Here is a 12,467-nt window from a genome sequence, read left to right as displayed (position 1 = left end):
TGGGTCGTTGCCTGTGCGGAGTCTGCCCGTTCTCCCCGTGTCTGCGTGGGTTTCCTCCGGGTGCTCCGGTTTCCTCCCACAAGTCCTGAAAGATGTGTTGTTAGGTAATTTGGACATTCTGAATTTTCCCTCAGTCTACCCAAACAGGTGCCGGAGTGTGGCGACTGGGGGCTTTTCACAGTAACTTCATTGCAGTCATAATGTAAGCCTACTTGTGACAATAATAATGATTATTAGATGATTATAAAAACAAATTCTCATGCCACTTTTGCTTCCTTTGCAATTCTGTGTCCTCTCGTTCTCGATCCTTTCACAAGTGGAAGTACTTTTTTAATTATTAATTTAGGGAATGTGGGTGTCGCTGGTTAGGCCAGCATTTATTGCCCATCCCTAGTTGCCCTTCAGAAGGTGGTGGTGAGTTGCCTTCTTGAACCGCTGCAGTCCTTGAGGTGTAGGTACACCCACTGTGCTGTTAGGGAGGGAGTTCCAGGATGTTGCCCCAGCGACAGTGAAGGAGCGGGGATATTTCCAATTCAGGATGGTGAGTGACTTGGAGGGGAACCTCCAGCTGTGGGGTTCCCAGGTATCTGCTGCTCTTGCCCTTCCAGATGGCATTAGTCACGGGTTTGGAAGGTTCTGCTGAAGAAACCTTGGAGAGTTACTGCAGTGCATCTTGTAGATGGTACACAGGGCTGCCACTGTTCGCTGGTGGTGGAGGGTTTGAATGTTTGTGAAAGGGGGAGCAATTAAGCGGGCTGCTTTGTCCTGGATGGTGTTGAGCTTCTTGAGTGTTGTTAGAGCTGCACTCATACAGGCAAATGGAGAATATTCCATTCTACTCCTGACTTGTGCCTTGTAGATGGTGGACAGGATTTGGGGAGTCAGGAGGTGCGTTACTTGCCATAGGATTCCTAGCCTTTGACCTGCCCTGGTAGCCACAGTATTAATATGGCTAGTCCAGTTTAGTTTCTGATGTCTCAAATAGGTCAGCCTGCAATAAAGCAGAATATGGAAGATACACTACTAACAGGATGGCAAAATCGTACTGCTACAAACAGGGTTCCAAGACTATAGAAGGAGATCAGGACCTGGAAATTATGATGATAGAAACCCAGTTAGAAGCTACAATAGGCAGATGAACCTCAGAAATGCCCGGGGCATGATAAATCGATGTTTTCGATGTGACTCTCAATACCATTATGCTTTCAACTGCCCAACACGTTATAATCGCGTTTGAAGCGACACTTGACACGGAAGAGTCAGAAGAGGAAAAAGATAGTGACCAGAAAGAAGGCATTGTCCTACTAACAAGCAGTTTTACACCGGTAATAAGAGAGTTGGTTGCAGAATCCTTCAATTGTGCTGTATTGGACAGTGGCTGCACATCTACTGTGTGTGGAATTGACTGGTTAAAATGTTACCTGGACTCCTTGAATGCTGAAAGTCGTAACAAGGTTAAGGAATTTGAAAGTTCCACAAGTTTCAGGTTTGGGGATGATAATACTCTGAAGTCACTGAAAAGAGTGGTGATCCCTTGCAATATTGCCGGAGTGAATCATTTCATTAGCACGGATGTTGTATCAAGTGAGATACCTTTGCTTCTGATCAGACGGTCGATGAAGAAAGTACACATGAAGCTGGATATGGAACAGGATAAGGCAACAGTTTTTGGAAAGACGGTGGACTTACAATTTACACAGTCGGGACACTATTGTATTCCATTACTGACAAATAATATTTCAAGTACAGTTGTTAAGGATGTGTTAATGGCAGTTGAAAATGGGACTTTAGCTGATAAAAAGCTTGTTGTATTAAAACTGCCTAGGCAATTTGCGCATCCGTCTCCTCGGAGGCTGAAATATTTATTAAAGGATGCAGGGGTAAGGGATGAAGACCATACTAAGCTAATAGAACAAGTTAGTGATCGCTGTGAAGTTTTTGGAAGTACAGAAGGACACCAGCACGACCGATAGTAACCCTACCTTTGGCCAGGAATTTTAACGACATTGTGGCCATGGACCTTAAGATCTGCGATAAAGCTAATAATATATTTATTTTGCATTTTGTAGATTTAGCAACCAGATTTAGTCAATCAACGATTGTACGAAGTAAAGAAAAGAGAGTAATTCTGGATCAAATCGTGGAAAAATGGATAAGGACTGGAATGGGCCCACAGGCAAAATTCCTTACGGACAATGGGGGGGGGGGGGGGGGGGAATTTGCTAATGATGAGTTTAGGGATATGTGTGAAAACGTGAATATCACAGTTCTGAACATGGCTGCAGAAAGCCCATTTAGTAATGGTGTGTGTGAAAGAAACCCTTTACATAGCAGTGGAAAGGCTTTGTTGGAAGCAGAAGTCTCTGAAAGAATTTGCAGAGCTTTGAGGCATAATGTACGGCCATCAAATACCGTTTTTCAGCAAGGAGACAGAGTATACTATAAGAGAGACAGTTTTAATGAATGAAAAGGCCCAGGGAAGATCATAGGCACAGATGGCAAAACAGTTATTTTGCAACATGGCAATCAAACTGTTAGGGTACATTCATCAAGGATAATGGGTTCAGATTACAAATTTTCAAATTTAGACAGAGCAGACAGACATGACGAGGAACCAAGGTCACCTGGCACGCACGTGTTACGGAACTATGAGGACCAGTTAACTGATATAGACAGGGTTCTTGTAGAGGAACACAACACTTCTGATGATTTAGAACAAACCATTTTTCCGAAAGGACAACTGCCAAAACTTGGTACACAAGTGACATACTTGCCTGAAGGGTCTAGTCAATGGAAGGATGCAACTGTTATTAGTAGAGCTGGGAAGGCCACTGGAAAGTATAAACATTGGTTGAGTGTAGAGCATTCAGGGGAGGGAGTCAAGACAATGGATTGGGAACATGAAGTTCAAAAATAGAAGGCACAGAAACGCAGTGCCAGTTCAGATAGTACATCGGATAGTGAACAGGTCCGCAGAAAAAGGTCGAGAACTATTGAAAGGACATCCCACAGCAGAAGGGAAAGATCAAGCAGTAGCAGTACAGAACGAGATTCCAGGCGGGAGAGGGGACATAGTTTATCAAGGTCTTGGAACATGAGTAAGACAACAAATACTAATAGGAGTAGAAGCCCACATGCACGTGAGATTTTGGTGGTTCCAATAAGATGAAAAAGTTATCAAAGGTACCAAACATCAAGAATTGCTAGTTGGAGTGAATTTGGGGTATACACGGAAGTATCGGATAGGGGGCAAAGAGTTCTATCTCACAGATGGATTTGCATGGAAAATGTTCTTCTGGATGGAACTTAAACGGCAAAGGCCAGGCTTGTGGCGAGGGGATTTGAAGAAAACTTAGAAGATCAGGATTTAAAGATAGATTCACCTATGGCAGGAAAGGTTATTTTAAAGATCTTCTTGGCTCTAGTAGCCACAAAGGCATGGGAATGCAAATCTATAGATATAAAAGCTGCCTTTTTGCAGGGGCATCAGCTCCAGAGAGACATTTTTCTCCGTCCTCCTAAAGAGGCAGCTAACACAGAAGCGGTACTCTGGAAGTTGAACAAATGTGTATATGGATTAAATGATGCGTCTAGAGTCTGGTATTTTTCGGTAAGGTCAGTTTTGTTAAAGTTAATCTTTTGCCAGTTGAAAGCAGATCCGGCAATGTTTTACTGGCACTATAGAGGAAATCTTTCTGTCATATTTATGATGCATGTCGATGATTTTTTGTGGGGTGGGACTAGTGATTTCAAAGCTATTGTAATCTCTGGTTTGAGGAAAGAATTCAGGTTTGGAAGTCAGGCTTCTGGTGCATTTAAATATATTGGCCTGGAAATCGGACAGACTAAGTTAGGGGCAACTTTATGTCAGCAATCTTATTTGGAAAGCATCAGCCCAATAGCAATTAGCCGTGGCCGGGTTTCATAAAAACAAAAACCCTGACGCTGTGAAGCAACAGTGCTAACCACTGTGCTACCGTGCTGCCCACTGTACTGACGTACTGCCCCATACTTGGATTGGATTGGATTGGATTTGTTTATTGTCACGTGTACCGAGGTACAGTGAAAAGTATTTTTTCTGCAAGCAGCTCAACAGATCATTCAGTACATGGAAGAAAAGGGAATTAAACAAAATTCAAGAAAATACAAGAAAATACATAATAGGGCAACACAAGATATACAATGTAACTACATAAGCATTGGCATCAGGTGAAGCAGACAGGGTGTAGTGTTAATGAGGTCAGTCAATAAGAGGGTCATTTAGGAGTCTGGTGACTCCCATCTTGGTGAATCCCATCAGGCATTCTTTGAAGCCCAGTGATGCCTCTTTCGGCACACTCCATCCACTGAGCTATCGCAATCGCTTTTTCCAACGTAATTGTGGCCTCCGCCACAATCTGCTTCTGGATATTAAAGTTGTGGACCCCACAAACCAGCCGATCATGCAACACGTCACTCAGTGCAGCCCTAAACTCACAGTGCTCAGCAGGTTGACTATCAAGACTGAGACAGACTCTTCATGATTCCTCGTTGCAGAGTTAAACTTATAAAGTTGGAGGATCATCGAGGGCCTTGCGTTGTCATGTTCTTTAACCAATTTCACTATCTGCTCACAGATCTTTGACTCAGGTGCCTTCCAAGGACGTGAGGTTCTGAAACAAATTATAGGTCCAGGGTCCACAAACTGTCAGAACCTCTGCTTGTCTTTTCCTGTGATCTCGTTCTTGGTACAGAAGAACTGGAGCCATTTGATGTACTGACTCCATGACTCAACCCTTGGTTACATTTCCCATTGACAGGCTTTCCACTCACGGTGTTAAATAGCTCTGACTCTTGCTGGAACTTCTCTGTTTTCTCAACTTCCCCCCCCTCGATTCACGGCAACTGTCAAAACATTTTTACCTCGTCGACAATGTGGCTTCAACCATAGAATCCCTACAGTGCAGAAGGAGGCCATTTGGCCCATCGAGTCTGCACAGACTGTCCAAAAGAGTGCCCTACCTAGCCCCACTCCCCACCCCATTCCCATAACTGTGTATTGATCATGGCCAATCCACCTAACCTGCACATCTTTGGACTGTGGGAGGAAACCGGAGCACCCGGAGGAAACCCATTCAGACACGGGGAGAACGTGCAGACTCCGCACAGTCACCCGAGGCCGGAATTGAACCTGGGACCCTGGAGCTGTGAGGCAGCAGTGCTAACCGCTGTGCTACTGCGCCGCTCACGGCGAGGCTCACAGTGCCACCCGGTCAGTAATTATTTGTTACCTAATGTTTCTTCGAGGTAAATCGGGCGGTGCTGATGGGGATGTTTGGGTTGGAATACGCGGGAATTGTGATGTCGGATGTGACAGGGGCAGAGGCCGGGGTGGAGGTTGGTTTTGGGACTTCTGGCCGATAAGGCGTTTTGCGAGAAGGCGAGAGTGGTGATTCGGAATTATGTGGAACCTAATCAGAATGGGGAGGTGTCAGCAGCCACGTTTTGGGAGGCTTTGAAGGTGGTGATCCAAGGGGAGATTATTTAGTTGAAGGCTGACGGGGAAGGGAGGAGGAGGGAGCAGCACCGGCGGCTGTTACTCGGGATAGTGGAGGTAGATAGGAGATATTCAGCAGCCCCACAAAGGGGTTGTTGATGAAGAGGACGAGGCTGCAGCGATAGTTTGATTGGTTGATGGCGGGTCGTGGGGGGCGGGGTGGGGGGGTTAAAAGTGTAAAAATTGTAATTATGACTTGTTGGACTATTGTTTTTTGTTGATATTGTGTATGTTTGGAATAAAATATCTTTAAAAAATGGTACATTCGGCTGCTGAAGATGTGTTTCTGCTGCCTAAACCAGTTTGCCGGTGATGTTCAGTACAGCCCCTAGAGAGTGTCCTGCATTGTCGTCGTCTGTTCTGCCCTCTGTGGTGATATGCATCACTGTAAAGACACAAGGGGTTAATGTAAATACACATAGACTAGCTAAACACTAGAGGGAGCACCAGAGACATCATGGCACACAGATATTCAACCAATAGGTCAGTAAGATAGGACACGACCAATGGGCACACCCAGAGGTGACACTACCACAAGGGGGCTACCCATATAAAAGGACAGGGCACACATGCTCTTTCTCGGGCCACTTCCTCTGGTGAGGAGGAGTACCAGGAGTGAGTGGAGGAACAGGTCGAGGAGGACCCCGAGTAAGTAGGACAGGTGACGGCCAGGGTATTTCAGGCCAGGAGGACCAGGGCTGCCCTCATAGCCTCCAGGTTCTTTCATTAGGAGATTTGGTGCCTGTATCTCCACAACCCCGCCCCCCCCCGCCCCACCCAAACCTTCAACCCCCCCCCCCCCCCCGCAAAAGCCTTCCCGCCCCCCCCCCCCCCCTCCTCCACCGGAGGTCTCATTGACATATTAAAAAGGGGATGGGCCTGGGTTGGCCGTATAAGTGAGTCACTCGTCAAGGCAGGAGAATGATGACAACGCGATGTGAGGGAAGCTGAGTCGTTCCTCAGGTTCTGCTTATGCCTGACTCCTTGACTGCACGCTGACTCCCGGGACATGTCGGGTCGATGTGAGGTTGCATCAGGTGGACTGAGGGTGACAGGCCGTCCGTGACTGCGGGAGTGACTAAGCGGGGGAGGATTGTGATCGGAATCGTGCAGCCATGCCGGCGCGAAGCTCCCCGATCCTCAAGCCCGAAACGACACTCGGTCATTTTGGGGGGAAAATTCCCTCCATTGTGTCTGAATGGACATTAGCACAGAGCAAACATCATGGTGGTTTGTTTCTCTGTCCGGAGTGAGTTACGGTCACCTTCGTCGGACACCACTGTATATTTCCAGAATGCTGGTTGAGTTGCTTTGCTTGTGTTGCATCATCGACCGTGTTAGATTAGACACCGTCAATTGTGTGTTGTACTCAGACCTTCTGTCCAATATTCAGGTTTGGCCACGGGCATCTTCCATCCTCCACCATTGTTTGAGTAATGCATCGCATCCCCCTGAGAGTATCGACCAGTGATAACTGGGGGGGGGGGGGGGGTGTTCTGCACTTGTCTGCTGAAGTGTACGCGTTCAGAACGGATAGATTTGGTTCAAATTGTGCTGCTCAGTCTATTGACTGATGATCTGTGTTGCAGAGTAAAGGTGATCTTCTCCCAGAGTAAACAGTTCCCACTGGAGCTCCTTGTGATCTGTGGTCCTCGTTATCGTCTTGACGATGCCATGGATGGGGAAGAAGGACTGTCCCTCGCTTACATTTACTGGACCTGTGGTGCCCATAATGTAAAACATCTGGGGTGACCACGGTGGGTTTTCACAGTGACGCTCGATGGATCCAGGGGTAGAATCTCTGAGTCATTGTACGTGATGAGTTTGGTGTCGGTTGGTCGAATTGCCGCTTGCCACTTTCGCGGGTGCAATCATTTTGGTGGGCAAAGTGGAAGAATGTTTGCACCTGCTGTGCGGTTTTGCAGATAGATTATGCCGACCCTTCATCTGTGGGTATATAACCTGGACAGTGGCAAAGGCCACTGTGCCAATACATACATTCTTTGATGTTTGCCATGCTAAATGGCGGCTCACTTTGTGTCTCGACGGTTTGGTCGTCCTCATCACCCGACGTTATATCTTAGCTGGACATTTTGTAGACCTTGTCTTGATGCTGTTTGGTGCGTGTTCTTGGTTGTTTGGTTCACTGTACCTGTCCGGCCTCTGGCTGTGGCTTCTCATGATGTCAAACCACTTTTGGCCTTTGTTTTCTGCATTGCTGTTTCCTTTGTCCTCTGGTGCAGACTGTGTCCAAAGCTGGGCATTTCCCGGGTGCGTTTATCAGGTCCCACCACCCACATTGCTAATTAAACACACGTACATTGGCTATCGTGCCAATGGGTGAAGAATTACGCAGAGCCTGTAGACTCTGTCTACCAGGAAATAGGGCTTCGAACTTGCGCCCGTTTTGCAGGAGGGTGTCCATGGTGTAACCTCCTTGCTGCTCCAACTGGTCTTTTTGTCATAGGTCCATTGGGGTAGACGCCATCAGGAGCTTGATTATTCGGTTGGCTCTGCTGCTCTGAAGTTGCAATCTTACATCTTGGGCGGGATTGTATGTCCCACAAACCCCGTTTTCCTGCACGGTGCTCCGTTCCCACAACCGGCCAATGGGTTTCCCATTGTGGGCCACCCTCATGCCGTCGGGAAAAGCGTGGGCGTGGGGTGTGCTGCCGATGGGGCGGAGGGTCCCGCCGACGGAGAATCCCGCAGCTTGTCTCTACATCTATTTATGAATGGTCACTCTACTCCCTCGCACGCTTATCTGGCTCCCATTTATGTGCACCTATAATATTCAACCATAGTCAACCAAAGAGCAGATTCTCACCACTCTCTGGGTAAAAACAAATCTCCTGAATTCCCGAGTGTGTTTGTTGGTAACACTGTCTTTTATTGATGGCCTCGAGTTGTGCTCTTTTTCACAAGAGGAAACATCCTCTGCATATCGACGCCATCGAAACACGTCAGAATTCTGAAGATCTCTATTCGGACACCATTCGGTCTTCGCTATTCAAGAGGAAAGAGAACCCCAAAGTGTATCATGGCGTTCACCTGACCCACAACTTTTACTAGATTGTGGTATGGGGAGCACACGGCCCACTCTACAGGTGTGGTACAGCAGAAATGGAAAAGTATTTTTTTAAGCAAAACAATGTTTATTCTATGAATTCAAGTTAACCTTTTTAAAACAAACAGTGAACATCTTAGCAGCCATTAATTCAAATACAACCCCTAAAGAATACAACACTAAGTAATCCGTAAGCTGTCCTTTTAACATCCAGAAGAGTTTAAAAAAAACTTTAAACAGAAGTACATCAGGTTAAAGTCACTACTGTGAGCAGTTATTAGTTTTAAATCACCAAAGGATCGATTTACATTCTTTAGATTACAGAGAGGGACTCTAATACACCTTCTGGTTGTGACTGCAGCTATCCAGCTCGGAAAACGAAACTAAAACACACCCTGCAGCAAACAGCCTAAAACGAAAGTAAAAAGCTGACAGACAGCCCAGCTCCACCCACACTCTGACATCACTGATAAACACCCATTTCTTAAAGGTACATTTCTTAAGCACCCATTTCTTAAAGGTACTCTCACATGACAGTTCACCCTCTCCTAGTGGGTATAACCTTGCAGTTCTGGCATTATCCGTGTACATCTTTATTGCCCCTTCTCCAGTCTCCAAAGCCAGCTTCCAGTGTCATCGATAAATACCTCCTGAAGTACATAACCCCAAAAACAGGAAAGCAACCAAGAGGAAAGGAAATCTGTCCCTGTGTTAAGAAATGCACTCACAAGCTGATGCCAAAAATGTACAGGGAATTATTCATAGCAAAGGATTATATTATCAAAATGACAGCATAGTCAACCGAACAGCAGAGAGAATAATTGTGCTGAAAATCAACAGATTGTTATTTCTTATTAATAGCGCAGTCACTCATGAAGCTTATTCAATTTAAAATTTACCCCTGGGTAAGTCTGGAGAATTATTTGAAATATACAGGGGTTGATTTTGGGTGTCTTGGGGAATGCTCACTGGAAAAGGCAGCGACTCGTGACACTAGCTCCCTGCCTCATTAAACTGCTGTCTGCAGATTGACTGCCGTGTTTCCGACATTACAACCGCTTGAAAATAATTCATCGGCTGCAAGGTGGTTTTGGATGGGCTGAGGTTGTGAAAGGTGCCATATAAATGCAACTTCCTTCTTTCGTTCAGTGATCAAATTGTCAACAGTGAATCAGCATTGTAAATTCATTCAAAGGGCAGCACGGCGGCACAGTGGTTAGCACAGCTGCTTCACGCCGCCGAGAAACCAGGTTCGATCCCGGCTCTGGGTCACTGTCCTTGTGGAGTTTGCACATTCTCCACGCGTCTGCTCAGGGTAGGTGAATTGGCCACGCCCCTTAAGTGGAAAAAAAGGAATTGGCTACTCTAAATTTCAAACATAGTTAATTCATTCTATACAGATTGAGAACTCCACCTGAAACGATGGTGAAATGGGAGTCATAGCTGGTCACCCCGGAAACAGTGCAGATGCAGCATAGGAGCTGCCAGGTACGGAGGGGGGCTGGGCACAAAGATCCGCCCTGCTGCTCCACCCCTTTGCCCCAGGGGGCAAATAAATAATGAAATGAAAACGAGCCCTCCAGCACTCTCCCCTCGCACTCCCTTAGCAACCCCCACACTCCCCGTGCTCCATCCATGCAATCAATGCCACCTCACTCCGCACGCTCAGCCCCCATAGCCCTTCATACCACCCATGCCAACCTATAAATGTGAGGTTATCCGCTTCGGTAGCAAAAATAGGCAGGCAGATTATTATTTGAATGGGTGTAAATTGAGAGAGGTGGATACTCAGCGAAACCTTGGTGCCCTCGTGCATCAGTCGCTGAAAGTAAGTGTACAGCAGGCAGCAAAGAAGGCAAATGGCATGTTGGCCTTCATAGCGAGAGGATTTGAGTTAAGGAATAGAGATGTTTTACTACAATTGTATAGGGCATTGGTGGGGCCACACCTGGAGTATTGTGGGCAGTTTTGGTGTCCTTATCTGAGGAAGGGTGTTCTTGCTATGGAGGGAGTGCAGCGAAGGTTTACCAGGCTGATTCCTGGGATGGCGGGACTGTCATATGAGGAGAGACTCAGTCGGTTAGAATTATATTCATTGGAGTTTAGAGTGAGAGGGGATCTCATAGGAACTTATAAAATTCTAACAGGATTAGACAGGGTAGATTCAGAAAGAATGTTCTCGATGGTGGGGGAGTCCAGAACTAGGGGTCAAAGTTTGAGGTTAAGGGGTAAACCTTTTAGGACTGAGGTGAGAAGAAATGTCTTCACCCAGAGAGCGGTGAATCTGTGGAATTCACTACCACAGGATGTAGTTGAGGCCAAAAAGTTGTGTAATTTCAAGAAGGAATTAGTTATACCTCTTGGGGCTAAAGGGATCAAGGGATATGGGGGGAAGGCGGGATCAGGGTATTGAACTTGATGATCAGCCCTGATCATAATGAATGGCGGAGCAGGCTCGAAGGGCTGAATGGCCTCCTCCTGCTTCTATTTTTAAGTTACTCTCCACCAACCTCCCATGGCCTCATACCCTCCATGCTACCATATATCCCTCCACCCCATCATGAACCTTCATCGACCTTATATGAACTCATGCCAACCTATACCACCCCCACCCACCCACCACACTTTCCCATTACAATCTCCATGCAAACACATACAGTCTGCAACTTGGGCAGACCTCAGGACCCATGCTGAGATCAAATAAAGTTCTGAAGTATCTAATGACGAATTCATCACCAACCCAGTTTGCTGCAACACCTTCAGAGACCCATACACAAATTCTGGAGGATAGATTTGAGTACTGCGTTGTCAAGGGGGCTGGAAACAATGGAACATCCCTGAAGGCACAAAGCTGTGGTTGACATTCTTTCAATACCAAGGAAGCACAAATACATTGCAGGTGCTTGATTGAAACCAAATTCACAAAGCAATGCTGGGGGCGATTCCTTCCGTCACGGCTATTATTTTCTCACACAAATTGTTTTGTCAAAGAACCAAAAGTCAGCATGGTACTCCATTTCAGAGAGTGATATTTCTCACCACTCAGAGCTTTGTGCAGTTGGAAAACATCTGGATGATGATATCTGCTGCAAACTATTCAGTTCTGGATGGTCAAATGTTTATTGGAGCCTTTGGAAAGGTTGCTTAAATGTTGCAAAGACCCAACAGCCAAATGTAATGTCGGAGCTCCCTCTGGTGGGTTTAACCTGTAATTCCTTTTCTGTCTTTCAAAAAAATATAAATTCAGAGTACCCAATTTCTTTATCCAATTAAGGGCCAATTTTAGTGTGGCCAATCCTGCACATCTTTGGGTTGTGGGGGTGAAACCCACACAGTGAAATTCTTTTTCTAACATTTAAAATCGACTTACTTGAAAAGAAAGCTGTTCCTGGGGTGCAGCGTGAACATTTTGACAGCACAAGAACATTTTTTAAAAAAAGAGTCTGCTTTGGTCCGTCAAGCCCATTTCATTTGTTGAATATGCACCATCTGCCCTATGTCTGTCTACCCAATTAATCCCAAAGAATGACGAAAAAAAATGAAAATACACAGCGGGGTAGGCAGCAAATGTGGAAACAGGAACGAGAGCCAATGGTTCTGATCTGCCTGGGCTGTAAAATGCCAGAGAAGTTACATGTTTAAAGAAAGTGACCAGCAGCAGTCCCGTCGGAGAGGAGACAGGAGGTATTTTCAAGGTAGGTATTCTTGGAAGAGAAGCGGTTGTGAATTAAACACTCCTTTCCTGAACAATGAACATTTCCACATAATTCGGAACAAACCCCACTCCATTTGTAATCTTTGCCCAATATCCAGCTGTCAAGATCTGCTGTGACTTTGTGCGAAAGGGCTAAAATATTGTTGTTG

The sequence above is a fragment of the Scyliorhinus canicula genome, chromosome 5, assembly GCF_902713615.1.
Source record: "Scyliorhinus canicula chromosome 5, sScyCan1.1, whole genome shotgun sequence".
NCBI classification, from domain to species: Eukaryota; Metazoa; Chordata; class Chondrichthyes; order Carcharhiniformes; family Scyliorhinidae; genus Scyliorhinus; species Scyliorhinus canicula.
This window is presented reverse-complemented; position numbering follows the sequence as displayed.